Raw genomic sequence first — 13,495 nt, 5'->3', positions numbered from 1 at the left:
GTTCTTGCTCATCTTGCTGCCATTTTCGATCTCCTTCCTCAAAGCTCCTTTCACAAAACTGCTATGGGGGATTGTTCTTTGGTATGTGACTCCTCCAATGGTCCAATTAGTTTTTGTTCTAGTGCTTTATTTATTGCAATTTTTTGCTGCTTAGGGTGACCCTGTTCTTGAGCTTGCATGTCAAATTTATGTGCTCAAAAGTAGTTTTAATGCATGATATAGCCTCTAGCCACTTGTAGGAGTAGTTGCTATCAATTTTGTTGAGTTTGGTTCATTTTTATTTTAAGTTACTATAATTTTCAGAAAAAAATGAAGATATTTTTGAGGGGCTCGTCGAGCCGAAGCTCTAAGGATAAGCAAAGTGAAGAAAATAAGAAGCCCAAGTATAATCTCCCTCGTACCGCGGAGGTTCGGCCGTGTGAATGGCCCTGTGATGAGTTATTGAGAGAAGCCGGGATTTATGAAGATTTTTATCGTTTGGCTGAGAATGCAGGCCTCACCGACTTCCTCCACGACCCGCGTGAACAGTATCTCTTACTCACCAATATTTTTGTGCAAAATTTTCACTTCCATGCTAGAAGATCGTCACCTTTGGTGGAATTTTATTTATATGATGAGCATAAGGAGATGTCACTTTATGATTTTTGCCGGGTCTGTTTGATACCCTTTATGGGCAGTGTAGAGTAACCACATTGTAATGATGTGGAAGGGTTTATTGATACGTGAGGGAGTCCTGGATTAGGGGGTCTCCGGACAGCCGGACTATATCCTTTGGCCGGACTGTTGGACTATGAAGATACAAGATTGAAGACTTCGTCCCGTGTCCGGATGGGACTCTCCTTGGCGTGGAAGGAAAGCTAGGCAATACGGATATGAAGATCTCCTCCCTTGTAACCGACTATGTGTAACCCTAGCCCCCTCCGATGTCTATATAAACCAGAGGGATTTGGTCCGTAGGACAAGATACAATCATACCATAGGCTAGCTTCTAGGGTTTAGCCTCTACGATCTTGTGGTAGATCAACTCTTGTAATACTCATATCATCAAGAACAATCGAGCAGGGCGTAGGGTATTACCTCCATCAAGAGGGCCCGAACCTGGGTAAACATCGTGTCCCCTGCCTCCTGTTACCATCCGCCTTAAACGCACAGTTCGGGACCCCTTACCTGAGATCCGCCAGTTTTGACACCGACATTGGTGCTTTCATTGAGAGTTACACTTTGCTGTCACTGTAAGGCTCGATGGATCCTTCGATCATCGGTAACGATGCGGTCCAAGGTGAGGTTTTCCTCCCCGGACAGATCTTCGTATTCGGCGGCTTCGCACTGCGGGCCAATTCGCTTGGCCATCTGGAGCAGATCGAGAGCTACGCCCCTGGCCATCAGGTCAGGTTCGGAAACTTAAACTACACTACAGACATCCGCGGAGACTTGATCTTCGACGAATTCGAGCCCAGGTCAAGTGCACCACACAGTCACGACGAGCATGACGTAACTCTGCCGTCGGACAATATTCAGGAAATCGCATCTGCAACTACTCCGGCCGTCAATCCGGAGCAAATCGCGCCATCCGAGAGCGGAGGGATAGACTCCGCCATGGAGGCCACACTCTTAGTTGCGATAGTCCCGGATACTGACTTCACCCCTTACGAGAGCCGTGTCGCCGAACCACTGGATTCACCACTGGCCACGGACTCCGAGCCGCTTACATCCGTGCCCGTCGAATCTGACTGGGTGCCGATCATGGAGTTCACCTCCGCGGATATCTTTCAGCACTAGCCCTTCGGCGATGTGCTAAATTCATTAAGGTCTCTCTCCCTGTCAGGAAAACCTTGGACGAACTATGTCCGGCTAGAATGGGATGCGGACGACGAAGAAATTCGCCGCCCACCCACCACCCACTTAGTAGCCACTGTCGACGATTTAACCGACATGCTCAACTTCGACTCCGAAGACATCGACGGTATGGATGACGATGCAGGAGACGAGCAGGAACCATCGCCCATAGGGCGCTGGACCGCTACCTCATCATACGACATATACATGGTGGACACCCCTAAAGAAGGCAATGGCGACGAGACAGCGGAGGATGACCCCTCCAAGAAGCAACCCAAGCACCGATGTCAGCGGGGCCGCTCTAAGTCCCGCCACAGCAAAAGTAGTGATACCGGCACAGGAGATAATAACACTCCGGATAGTGCCGAAGACAACCACAATCCCCTCCAGCACGATGTAGAGCCGGATGATGAACAAGCTAGCCCTCCAGAGCAGGCAGCAGATGGAGAACCGGAGGAGGACAATTACATGCCTCTCTCCGAAGACGAGGCGAGCCTCGACGATGAAGAATTTATCGTGCCTGAGGACCCCATCGAGCAGGAGCACTTCAAGTGCCGGCTTATGGCCACAACAAATAGCCTGAAGAAAAGCAACAACAGCTTCAAGCTGATCAAGACTTGCTAGAAGACAGATGGACCAAAGTCCTTGCAGCCGAGGAATACGAACTCGAGCGCCCCTCCAAGAGTTACCCAAAACACAGGTTGCTACCTCACCTCGAGAAGGAAGCATTGGATCCTCCATCACCAGTGTATGATGCGGCTGACCGGCCACCGCGTGGCCGAGCCAAAGAGGCATTTCAGCCTGCAACCCGCCGCTACTCAATCAAAAATACCAAGGCCCGGAGCAACACACGGGACCTGTGAGCTGTATTGGACAGCAGGGCAAATCTCGCAAGGTCAATATACGGGTCACGGGCGCGTGCGCCAACGCGGGACGATGATCGTCGCGCCGGATACACCAAAGGTAAATTCGGCCAGGCCGAATACAGCAGACAAGACTCATATGAACTGCATCGTGATATAGCCCGGCACAGAGGCACCGCACACCCCCTATGCTTCACTAATGAAGTTTTGGATCACGAATTCCCGGAGGGTTTTAAAGCCGTATATATCGAATCATATGATGGCACAACAGATCCCGCTATATGGATTGAGGATTTCCTCCTTCACATCCACATGGCTCGCGGTGATGATCTACATGCCATCAAGTACCTCCCGCTAAAACTCAAAGGACCAGCTCGGCATTGGCTGAATAGCTTGCCAGCAGACTCCATCGGCAGTTGGGAGGATCTGGAAGACGCATTCCTTGACAACTTCCAGGGCACTTATGTGCGACCATCGGATGCTGATGACTTGAGCCATATAACTCAGTAGCCAGGAGAATCGGCCAGACAATTCTGGGCACGGTTTCTGACTAAGAAAAACCAAATTGTCGACTGTCCGGACGTAGAGGCCCTAGCGGCATTCAAGCACAACATCCGTGACGAGTGCCTTGCCCGCCACCTTGGCCAGGAGAAGCCAAAGTCTATGGCAGCCCTCACGACACTCACGACCCGCTTTTGCGCGGGCGAGGATTGCTGGCTGGCTCGCAGCAACAACACATCCAGGAATCCGGGCACCCCGGATAACAAAGATGCCAACGGCAAACCACGACGCAACAAATACATCACTACCTTAGCAGCAGGAACACCGAGCAGCACCTTGCAGCCGAACCTCGAGTCAACAGCTAGGCTCCTGGACACTATCAAGGGGCTCCGAACTACTTTGCGTAAGGATACTCCGGCTCATCCAGGGTTCAATTAAACACTCCGGCAAAGGCCATGACAGGCCGAACTCAGCGGCTCAACCACCCTCCGGCACGCAAACATTTCTTATATTTCCTTCGCAGGTTCACCTTTGCACCAACTAGGACGGACTCCATAGAGGCAGCTAGAACATGCCTGGGATCCTTAGACATTCCTCGCAGCGACCGTCCGGCTACAATATGGACCCGCACTCAACCTCTTCCCCTGGTCACTGCAGGTTCCGCTATCACAACTCCTTTTTTTATCACAATACTTGTACCATACGCATAAACGTTTTATTTATACAACATGTGGATTCATATGATGTTTACTTGCTGGTTATTTCTTATCAAAATCATTTCGTTAAATGGCATCCGAACACAGTGGTATGCCCTAAATATGCCAGGGGCTTCGTCTATCCCATAACACGGCAATAAAAGTCCGAACACCTTCACGTAAGTTTGGCACCCCGAACTTATAGCATTATATGCATCAGCTCCGAATCATGTCTTGGGTCAATAGTTGGGTTTGCCCAGCTCCTATGTTTTGGTACCTTACGTTCCACTATATCGGCTAAGGTAGCACTGGGAGAACTACTGCAATTGTGTCCCGGTTCTTCTGGACGAGCACCTCAGTAGAGAAAGCCAAAAACTGACATTCATGATACGGCGAGAGCTGGTCAGCTGTTCGAGCGGTCACAAAATCTTTAAGGATTTCTCCCACACAATGCCATAACCAATGCAGCGTGCGATGGATCGGCTTTTTTCTTTGATCAAGCGCTTATAGAGCCCCTGGTATGGTCTTCCGAACACAAGGGGCTGCGCCATACTAAAGCTCCTCTGGCTAAGTGAGAGTGATAAAGCCCAATAGTCCGATTGCCTGGTTCGTTGTGCTGAGCACCTCCCTTGGAGGACCCAAAACTGGGATAAAGAGTGCCCTGGTTTATCCCGAACACGCCCGTACTCCTTACGTGGGGGCAGAAGCCGACGACTAGCCGACTCTCAGCCTTAATATACAAACGGCCGCACAGGAGGGTAAACTTTTATATAACAGGCGACATACAAACAACCTTGTTTAAACATTATAGCGGACAACATGATCCGCATTCAGGGAAATATAATGTCCTTGGTACATAGCTCCGTCGCAAGGTAGGATCCTTTCAGGACACTCTTATAATATGATTTGGGCTTGCGGTGCTCCTTCCCCTACGGCAGTCCTTCGGTCACCAGCTTTTCGGCATCCATCTTCCCCCAGTGCACCTTTGCAAGGGCGAAGGCCATTCGCGCTCCTTCTATACAGACCGACCGCTTGATGACGTCAAGTCGAGGGCAAGCGCTTGTAAGCCGCCTTTAGAGCCCAAAGTAGCTGCTTGGAATCGGTTCGGCGGGCCATAGCCAGATAACCACATCTTTCATGGCTAGTTCCGCCGCCTTATGCAGTTCGATCAGCTGTTTCAGTTGATCGGCAAAAGGCACTGGATAATTCAGCGCCAAATACTGAGACCAAAAAAGCTTATCGGTGGTGTTCCTCCCTTCGGCTCGGTAGAAGTGAGCGACATCTGATATACTGTGCGGCAGCTCGGCAAATACACTTGAGAAGTCCAGATTCACAATCAGAAACATAGATTTCCCTTCAAATATTTTCTTTACACGGGAAAAGCTTACCTGCCGCGATCTTCCTCGCCTCTTGGATCCCCTACAACGTGCTTTGGGTTTCCCCCTGGGCATCGCTCATGGCTTGGCGCGCCTTGGTGAGTTCGGACTCTTTCTCTGTTAAACTCTGCTCCAAGGCCTCGCATTTACTTACGCCCTCTTGCAGCTCCTGCTCAGCTTTAATAACTCTGGCTTCGTGTTTTTCACGAAGAGCCCGCTCCGTGGCCGCCTTCTTCTCGGGCTCGGCAACAGCCCTTTTGAGGGCCTCGACTTCGGTCATAACTCCTAGCACAAATTATGTGGCTTATTTCATACTGAACATTTATCTCACAATAAATGCATATAATACTGGTGCATACCTTGTTTATCCCTCAACTGCATTTGCAATCGGCCAATTTCTTCTCTGGCCCGCTCCAGACTTTGATTCAGTCCGGCGATCTCCACAGTGTGACACACAGCGGCCGCTATAGGTATCTGCTTGAAACAGGAGAGAAATCAATGTCATTTAGTAAGTCTTCCTGAGATCATGAATTCGATCCCCTGTCTGGTTCTTTCTTTCACCGAACAGTGTATGAGGGGCTACTATCTATACTATGACACTCTTCGATAACTCATAAAACATACCTCAAAGCCTTTTATAAGACTGATACAGGCTTCGTTCAGTCCACTCTTGGTCGACTAAATTTTCTCAATCACCGCGCCCATCAGGGCACGGTGTTCATCAATGATGGAGGCATCTCGTAGCGCCACCAACAAAGCATCCGACACTTCTGGATAGACAGAGGTTGCCGGTAGAATCTTTTTCCCCACGTCTCCGGCCCCTGCGGTTCGACCTCCAGGCGCCGCCTTCATGATTTTTTCCTTTTCTCCTTGGCCGGGGTCCTTTTCGGACGAGCCCTTGGTGTTGGGCACCTTCTTGGTGGAAGGGTCCTTCGGGGGCGTCCTTCTCCACAGTGTTTGAGCTCAGCAGGTCCTCCGATGAGGATTGTTCGGTACGGGACTGCTACGTCTCGAGCTAGCGTTGGTTTTCCCCGAAGAGGAGGGGGTGATGCAGCACAGTAGCGTAAGTATTTCCCTCAGTTTTTGAGAACCAAGGTATAAATCCAGTAGGAGGTCACGCGCAAGTCCCTCGTACCTGCACAAAACGGTAGCAACTCGCAACCAACGCTTAGGGGTTGTCAATCCCTTCACGGTCACTTACGAGAGTGAGATCTGATAGAGATAATATTTTTGGTATAAAGATGCAGAGTAAAAAGTAAAAGCAAAACAAGTAAAATAAAGTAATGGAGATTGATATGATGAGAATAGACCCGGGGGCCATAGGTTTCACTAGTGGCTTCTCTCAAGAGCATAGATATTCTACAGTGGGTGAACAAATTACTGTTGAGCAATTGATAGAATTGATCATAGTTATGAGGTTATCTAGGTATGATCATGTATATAGGCATCACGTCCGTGACAAGTAGACCGACTCCTGCCTGCATCTACTACTATTACTCCACTCATCGACCGCTACCCAGCATGCATCTAGAGTATTAAGTTAAAAACAGAGTAACGCCTTAAGCAAGATGACGTGATGTAGAGGAATAAATTCATGCAATATGATAAATACCCCATCTTGTTATCCTCGATGGCAAAAATACAATACGTGCCTTGCAACTCTTTCTGTCACTGAGTAAGGACACCGCAAGATTGAACCCAAAGCTAAGCACTTCTCCCATTGCAAGAACTACCAATCTAGTTGGCCAAACCAAACGGATAATTTGAGGAGACTTGCAAAGATAACTCAATCATACATAAAAGAATTCAGAGAAGATTCAAATATTATTCATAGATAAGTTGGATCATAAACCCACAATTCATCGGTCTCAACAAACACACCACAAAAAGAAGATTACATCGAATAGATCTCCACGAGAGAGGGGGAGAACATTGTATTGAGATCCAAAAAGAGAGAAGAAGCCATCTAGCTACTAGCTATGGACCCGAAGGTCTGAAGTAAACTACTCACACTTCATCGAAAGGGCTATGGTGTTGATGTAGAAGCCCTCCGTGATGGATGCCCTCCCCGACGGAGCTCCGGAACAGGCCCCAAGATGGGATCTCGTGGATACAGGAAGTTGCGGCGGTGGAATTAGGCTTTTGGCTCCCTCTCTGGTCTAATGGGGGTACGTAGGTATATATAGGAGGAAGGAGCACGTCGGTGGAGCTCCGAGGGGCCCACGAGGCAGGGGGCGCGCCCAGGGGGGCGCCCTCCACCCTCGTGACCTCCCCGGAAACTTCTTGGAGTAGGGTCCAAGTCTCCTGGATCATGTTCGGTGAGAAGATCACGTTCCCGAAGGTTTCATTCCGTTTGGACTCTGTTTGATATTCTGTTTCCTCAAAATACTGAAATAGGCAAAAAAACAACAATTCTGGGCTGGGCCTCCGGTTAATAGGTTAGTCCCAAAAATAATATAAAAGTGGAAAACAAAGCCCAATATAGTCCAAAACAGTAGATAAAGTAGCATGGAGCAATCAAAAATTATAGATACGTTGGAGACGTATCAGGCATCCCCAAGCTTAATTCCTGCTCGTCCTCGAGTAGGTAAATGATAAAAAGAGAATTTTTGATGTGGAGTGATACTTTGGCATAATTTCAATGTAAATCTTCTTAATCATGGTATGAATATTCAGATCCGAAAGGTTCAAGACAAAAGTTCATATTGACATAAAAATGATAATACTTCAAGCATACTAATTAAACAATTATGTCATCTCAAAATAACATGGCCAAAGGAAGTTCATCCCTACAAAATCATATAGTTAGGCTATGCTTCTTTTTCGTCACACAAAGATGTTCCCAACTTCTATACCCCCGATGACAAGCCAAGCAATTGTTTAATACTCAAATAATCTCAAACTTTTTCAACCTTCACGCAATACATGAGCGCGAGCCATGGACATAGCACTATGGGTGGTATAGAATATGATGATGGGGATTGTGTGGAGAAGACAAAAAATGAGAAAGTCTCACATCAACGAGGCTAATCAATGAGCTATGGAGATGCCCATCAATTGATGTTAATGCAAGGAGTAGGGATTGCCATGCAACGGATGCACTAGAGCTAAGAATGCTCAACAAAAGAAAACTAGTGGGTGTGCATCCAACTTGCTTGCTCATGAAGACCTAGGGCATTTTGAGGAAGCACATCGTTGGAATATACAAGCCAAGTTCTATAATGAAAAATTCTCACTAGTATGAACAAGACAACTTATGAGACTCACTATATGAAAATCATGGTGCTACTTTGAAGCACAATATATGAGACTCACTACATGAAGAACAAGGTGCTACTTTGAAGCACAAGTGTGGAAAAAGAGATAGTAGCATTTCCCTTTTTATTTTCTCTTTTTGGGCCTTTCTTTTTTTCTTTTTGGCCTTTCTCTCTCCCTTTTTTTGATTGGGCAATGCTCTAATAATGATGAACATCACACTTCTATTGATTACAACATAATGATTACAACTCGATACTAGAACAAGATATGACTCTATATGAATGCCTCCGGCGGTGTACCGGGATGGTGCAATGAATCAAGAGTGACATGTATGAAAAATAATGCATGGTGGCTTTGCCACAAATACGATATCAACTACAAGATCATGCAATGGCAATATGACAAAAGTAATGCATGTCATGATGATGATGATGATGATGATGATGGAAGTTGCATGGCAATATATCTCGGAATGGCTATGGAAATGCCATGATAGGTAGGTATGGTGGCTGTTTTGAGGAATATATAGGGTGGTTTATGTGTGAAAGAGCGTATCATATCACGGGGTTTGGATGCACCGGCGAAGTTTGCACCAACTCTCAATGTGAGAAAGGGCAATGCACGGTACCGAAGAGGCTAGCAAATGGCGGAAAGGTAAAAGTGCGTATAATCCATGCACTCAACATTAGTCAAAAGAACTCATATACTAATTGCAAAAATTTAGAAGTCATCAAAAATCAAGTACTACGCGCATGCTCCTAGGGGGATAGATTGGTAGGAAAAGACCATCGCTCGTCCCCGACCGCCACTCATAAGGATGCACAAGCCAGGTACACTTCATGCTTCAAATTTGTTACACAACTTTAACCATACGTGCATGCTACGGGACTTGCTAACTTCAACACAAGTATTTATCAAATTCACAACTACTCAACTAGCACGACTATGATATTATCACCTCCATATCTCAAAACAATTATCAAGCATCAAACTTATCTTAGTATTCAACCCACTAAAAAGAAAGTTTCACATATCTTGAATACCAAGTATATTAACATTAAGCAAATTACCATGCTATTAACGACTCTCAAAATAATCTAAGTGAAGCATCAGAGATCAAGTTTCTTTAAAACAAACCACCACCGTGCTCTAAAAGATCTAAGTGAAGCACTAGAGCAAAAATTATCACGCTCAAAAAGATATAAGTGAAGCACATAGAGTATTCTACCAAATTTCAATTCATGCATGGCTCTCTCAAAAGGTGTGTACAGCAAGGATGATTGTGGTAGACTAACAAGCAAAGACACAAATAATACAAGACGCTCCAAGCAAAACACATATCGTGTGGTGAATAAAAATATAGCTCCAAGTAAATTACCGATGGAAGTGGACGAAAGAGGGGATGCCTTCCGGGGCATCCCCAAGCTTTGACTTTTTGGTGTCCTTGGATTATCTTGGGGGTTCCATGGGCATCCCCAAGCTTAGGCTCTTGCCACTCCTTGTTCCATAATCCATCAAAAGAATTCACCCAAAACATGAAAACTTCACAACACAACACTCAATAGAAATCTCGTGAGCTCCGAGAAAGAAAACAAAAACTACTTTAAGGTACTGTAGTGAACTTGTTCTTTATTTGTATTGGTGTTAAACCTACTGTATTCCAACTTCTCTATGGTTTATAAACTATTTTACTAGCCATAGATTCATCAAAATAAGCAAACAACACACGCAAAACAGAATCTGTCAAAAACAGAACAGTCTGTAGTAATCTGTTACTAACGCAAACTTATGGAACCCAAACAATTCTAGAAAAATTAGACGACCTGGGAAATTTGTTTATTGATCAGCATCAATTGGAATCACTATTTTATCACGTTCTGGTGATTTTTGACAATTCGGGCACTGAGCGCAAAGATTCTGGAAATTACAGCAAGATCAAAAACTATCTTCCAAGAAGATCTAATAGGTTTAACTTGGCACAAACACTAATTAAAAGACAAAACCACATCTAAACAGAATCTAGATGGATTATTTATTCCTAAACAGAACCAAAAACAAAAAACACAAAATAAAATTGGGTTGCCTCCCAACAAGCGCTATTGTTTAACGCCCCTAGCTAGGCATAAAAGCAAGGATAGATCTAGGTATTGCCATCTTTAGTAGGCAATCCATAAGTGGCTCTCATGATAGATTCATATGATAATTTTATTTTCTTTCTAGGAAAGTGTTCCATGCCCTTCTTTAAGGGAAATTGGAATTTAATATTCCCTTCCTTCATATCAATAATTGCACCAATCGTTCTAAGGAAAGGTCTACCAAGAATAATAGGACATGAAGGATTGCAATCTATATTAAGAACGATAAAATCTATGGGCACATAATTCCTATTTGCAACAATAAGAACATCATTAATTCTTCCCATAGGCTTTTTAATAGTGGAATCCGCAAGATGCAAGTTTAGAGAGCAATCATCAAAGTCACGGAAATCTAGCAAATCACACAAAGCTTTGGGGATAGTAGAGACACTAGCACCCAAATCACACAAAGCATAAAACTCGTAATTTTTAATTTTAATCTTAATTGTAGGTTCCCACTCATCATGGAGTTTTCTAGGGATAGAAACTTTCAACTCAAGCTTTTCTTCATAAGATTGCATTAAGGCATCAACAATGTGTTCGGTAAAGGCCTTATTTCGACTATAAGCATGAGGAGAATTTAACATGGATTGCAACAAGGAAATACAATCAATTAAAGAGAAATTTTCATAGTTAAATTCCTTGAGATCCAAAATAGTGGGTTTAGCAATATCTAGATTTTTATTTCTTTCAATCCCTTTTTTATCAATTTCATCATCAGGATCTAAAAACTCAGAATTCTTAGAACGCCTTCTAGGTAAGGGAAGATCATAATCAGATTCATCAAGATTCACATTGAAAAACAACGATATAATAGGGGACACATCAATAACTTTTAGATCTTCATCTTGATTTTCATAGTTATTCGGTTTAGCGGCCATCTTATTGACTAAGGTGGCTTGCATATCTGAAATTTCAGCGGTCATTTTTTCAAGATGAGCAATTTGGGCTCTTACACCATCAAATTCTTTGGACATATCATCGAGCTCTTTATTCATATAACTCATAAAACTCTTTTGTTCCTTAAGCTCATTTCTAAAGAATTTATTATGCTCAAATTGCAAGACCATAAACTTCCTGACATTGTTTTCGATATCTTCTAGCCTTTTAAGGTGAAGATCACCAAAATTAGGTAAGGCCATCGTGACAAACAAGCAAGCAAACTAACACACGAGCAAACAAAAGGCAAAGGGAAAGAGAGGGCGAATAGAACGGCAAGGGTGAAGTGGGGGAGAGGAAAACGAGAGGCAAATGGCAAATAATGTAATGCGAGAGATAGAGATTGTGATGGGTACTTGGTATGTTGACTTTTGTGTAGGCTTCCCCGGCAACGGCGCCAGAAATGGCTCGTTGATGGGAGAGTAAATCTTGACTTGACTTGGCGTAGGCCTCCCCGGCAACGGCGCCAGAAATGGCTCGTTGATGGGAGAGTAAATCTTGACTTGACTTGGCGTAGGCCTCCCCGGCAACGGCGCCAGAAATCCTTCTTGCTACGTCTCGAGCTAGCGTTGGTTTTCCCCGAAGAGGAGGGGGTGATGCAGCACAGTAGCGTAAGTATTTCCCTCGGTTTTTGAGAACCAAGGTATCAATCCAGTAGGAGGTCACGCGCAAGTCCCTCGTACCTGCACAAAACGGTAGCAACTCGTAACCAACACTTAGGGGTTGTCAATCCCTTCACGGTCACTTACGAGAGTGAGATCTGATAGAGATAATATTTTTGGTATTTTTGGTATAAAGATGCAAAGTAAAAAGTAAAAGCAAAACAAGTAAAGTAAAGTAATGGAGATTGATCTGATGAGAATAGACCCGGGGGCCATAGGTTTCACTAGTGGGTTCTCTCAAGAGCATAGATATTCTAAAGTGGGTGAACAAATTACTGTTGAGCAATTGATAGAATTGAGCATAGTTATGAGGTTATCTAGGTATGATCATGTATATAGGCATCACGTTCGTGACAAGTAGACCGACTCCTGCCTGCATCTACTACTATTACTCCACTCATCGACCGCTATCCAGCATGCATCTAGAGTATTAAGTTAAAAACAGAGTAACGCCTTAAGCAATATGACATGATGTAGAGGAATAAATTCATGCAATATGATAAATACCCCATCTTGTTATCCTCGATGGCAACAATACAATACGTGCCTTGCAACTCTTTCTGTCACTGAGTAAGGACACCACAGGATTGAACCCAAAGCTAAGCACTTCTCCCATTGCAAGAACTACCAATCTAGTTGGCCAAACCAAACAGATAATTCGAAGAGACTTGCAAAGATAACTCAATCATACATAAAAGAATTCATAGAAGATTCAAATATTATTCATAGATAAGTTGGATCATAAACCCACAATTCATCGGTCTCAACAAACACACCGCAAAAAGAAGATTACATCGAATAGATCTCCATGAGAGAGGGGGAGAACATTGTATTGAGATCCAAAAAGAGAGAAGAAGCCATCTAGCTACTAGCTATGGACCCGAAGGTCTGAAGTAAACTACTCACACTTCATCGGAAGGGCTATGGTGTTGATGTAGAAGCCCTCCATGATGGATGCCCTCTCCGGCGGAGCTCCGGAACAGGCCCCAAGATGGGATCTCGTGGATACAGGAAGTTGTGGCAGTGGAATTAGGTTTTTGGCTCCCTCTCTGGTCTAATGGGGGTACGTAGGTTTATATAGGAGGAAGGAGCACGTCAGTGGAGCTCCGAGGGGCCCACGAGGCAGGGGGCGCGCCCAAGGGGGCGCCCTCCACCCTCGTGACCTCCCCGGAAACTTCTTGGAGTAGGGTCCAAGTCTCCTGGATCACGTTCCCGAAGGTTTCATTCCGT

Source organism: Triticum urartu, chromosome 7A (assembly GCF_056163025.1).
Source record: "Triticum urartu cultivar PI428250 chromosome 7A, HENAU_Tu73, whole genome shotgun sequence".
NCBI classification, from domain to species: Eukaryota; Viridiplantae; Streptophyta; class Magnoliopsida; order Poales; family Poaceae; genus Triticum; species Triticum urartu.
Note: the sequence above shows the minus strand (reverse complement) of the source record.